Source organism: Sinocyclocheilus rhinocerous, unplaced genomic scaffold (assembly GCF_001515625.1).
Source record: "Sinocyclocheilus rhinocerous isolate Xijiao unplaced genomic scaffold, SAMN03320098_v1.1 scaffold509, whole genome shotgun sequence".
Classification (NCBI taxonomy): Eukaryota; Metazoa; Chordata; class Actinopteri; order Cypriniformes; family Cyprinidae; genus Sinocyclocheilus; species Sinocyclocheilus rhinocerous.
The window spans coordinates 244,344-247,574 of record NW_015652428.1 but is presented as its reverse complement, the minus strand read 5'-3'; positions in this window follow the sequence as shown (position 1 = coordinate 247,574).

Genomic DNA, 3,231 nt, shown 5'->3' with positions numbered 1-3,231 from the left:
TATATTATTATATTCATTATATATATAATAATATATATTATTATATTCATTCTATTCTATTTTATTGGCAACATTGTGCTCAAACCTGTAAACCTTATTGAGATGAGTGTGCTGTATATAACTATAACTATTAATATAGACCTCTTTGAATGAATGCATGCTATTGATCTGTTCAGCATATGCGTACATATAAATGAGAAATGTTTCCCAAGTTCCGATGAACTTTCTACCTCAAAGTATTACAGTATAGTATTAAATGGCCCTTTTACTTGTTTTACAACACAAATTTGGGAAGTTTTCTTTCAGGCCCATAAGTCTTTATGTCCACTTGTGACATTCAGTAGACCAAATCAAACCAACCAGAGAAGAAGTTTCACAATCTCATTTTCTGCAGTCTGCTCACCGCCTGATCTGTGTGGCCATAAAAGCAGCTGGAGATAATAAAAGCCCTCACACGCTCGTATTCATCTTGTAGTCGGACACAGGGAGGTTTATAATGCCACCACAGTACCACAAGAACGTCACGCTTTTAAATGCCCTTTTAAATTGTTTATTGTAACTATTATATTACGTTATGTGTATTGCGGAATATATTTAAGTGTCACAATTTTATTTTTCAAAGGAAAATAATATATTATATTATATATTTATTTAATATACAATTATAATACAATATAAGTAATGTTATGCTATTTATTTTAGACAAGACAATCAAATATATGTATTTATGTATATTTATATGTCTGCTGCTTTGCGATCAATAATTTTTATTTATTCATAGTCTCTTATGCTCTTCAAGGCTGCAAATAATAACTTCTCTCTCTCTCAATTCAGTTCAATTCAATTCAGTTCATATTGCTTTATTGGCATGACATATTTGGGTGGTCACTCAGTCTGTACTTGGTCAGACCAGACCAGATAGTCAGCCAGACTGTACTCTCTGTTGAGTTTCAGACAACATTGGAGACGACTTTGGTCTTTGGTTTGTTCTTTCCAATGCTGTATGTATGTCTCCTTCTCTTCATTCATAATTTCTTTGATTCTTCCATGTTTTTCAGGGTTGATGATATCGAGTGATTTGTTAGTCAGATCTGACACCTTTAAAATGAAGAGAATCTTCAGAACTAGAGTTTAAGTGGATCCAGAAATGTAAAACTTTTTTTAATGATTAGATTCAGGGTGAGACGGCCTAACTCGGCTCCGCAGGCGTTATTAGGCGTGTTTCTGTGCACATGAAGGATCCTTCTGCAGAACTCTACATGCAGAGCTTCTAAATAGTGATGGGAAGTTCGGCTCTTTTCAAAGATTCGGCTCTTTTGGCTCGGCTCCCTTAGAAGAGCCGGCTCTTACGGCTCCCAAATGGCTCTTTATTTAGTATCACTCTGAGCCTTCTATTTTAGCCCAATTTAGCAATTGTGAATGGTTTGTGTGTGAGTAAGCAATTTTTTATTCAGTGTTTTCATAAAAGCCTTATTTTTATGCAATTTTTTTCGTTACAAAAAAAAAATTCACAGATACTATTATTTAACATTTTAATAAAACTTTAAAAATAACACTTCAGTCTTTCGTGCAGGTTGGCTTTCAGAAATATCAGATGCCTCAGCTTGGATGTGCTGATGTGATTTCTCCACTCTGTGATTATTTGTCCTGTTTTTCAGAAGACTCTCTCTGATGGGACCGATGTTGCAACAATGCAGTGTCTTCCTACCATTACCTTAACCAACGTGTTGCGTTTAAATCATAGACTGTATAGGTTTAAATCATATGGCTCCCCCCGTCTCTCTCTGTCGCTCTGTGTACCTGGCCTGTACCACCACACTCGCTATCTTCAGAGCTTATGTCCCCGATTATAAAAATAAGGCTTTTATGAAAACACTAAATAAAAAATTGCTTACCAACACACAAACCATTCACAATTGCTAAATTGGCCTAAAATGTAAGGTCCTGGCTGAAGATTTCGCTCTCCCCAACGGGAGTCGGCTCTTCTCGTTCGCTACAAAGAATCGGCTCTTAGAGTCGGCTCGTTCGCGAGCGACACATCACTACTTCTAAAGGCTGTTCGTGCCAATCCTTATGGCTGTAGTTACTCGCTGGGCCCCATAAGCGTCTGCTAAATGACTAAAAGTAAAGTAAAAGTAAAGTAAAGTTAAAACCAGACCAAGATAATTATATTGTAAAGCATGCTGAAGTGTGGTGTTGTTTAAAGTAAATATATGTTTATGTTCTAGATTTCTGTGTCTTCTCTGAAATATCATAATCTTAATTTTTTTGGATGTTGACGTCTAAGGCCCAATCATGGCAGTATTTAGTTAAAATGTCAAGGTTGTTCTGGTGACCTTCTGGTGTTTTAGATAGAATTATCAAGTCGTCTGCATACAGTAAATATTTGACTTCTGTGTCGAATAATTGTAGTCCTGGACTGTTTAATTGATCCAGTAGATCTGTCAGTTCATTGATATATATGTTAAATAAAGTCGGGCTGAGGCAGCAGCCCTGTCTCACTCCTCGCTGTTGAGAAAAATTCAGGAGAGCTGTTTTTAAGCATCTAATTTTTTATGTTGTCAGGGCCACAGGATTTCTTGCATTTGAGGGATTTCAGTTTTCCAATAAGTTCTTGTTGGGTTATTGGATAATCTAGTGGATTTTGGTTGTTTTTGCTACATGATTCAAGAGCATTCAATTTTTCAAGGACTTTTAGTTGGTTGGGATTAGTCAGAGGGTCAGTTTGATGTGTATAGAGCTTCTCAAAATAATCTTTCTAAATCTGACCATCTTGTATAGCTAGTTCTTGTGGCTTTGTATTGTTTAGACTGTTCCACGTGCTCCAGAACTGACTCTGATCAATTGTGTTTTCCATCTTCTGAAGCGTGTTGTTATAATAATCCAATTTCTTCTGTCTTCTGTGTGTTTTTGTATTGTTTCAGAAGTTCTGAGTGCTTTAAGCGTTATTCTGAGTTGACTGGATCTTTGTGCGCAAATCGGTGCTCGTTCACGCGAGTGACAATCACGCAGTGTGAATTATCAAAGACGAGATCTGAGGGAATCACCGACGCCCGCGAAATATTTGGCATGCTAAATATTGGAGCTGTCAGCCATTCACAATCACGCTGCGTGAAATGAGTTCTGACTGAAAAGCACATCGGCGATGACCTACAGCCAACGAGAGACCAAGATACAGGGCAGAGGGAAGTTCGGGGAGGAGTTATAGACCAGAATATCAGTATTTTAATA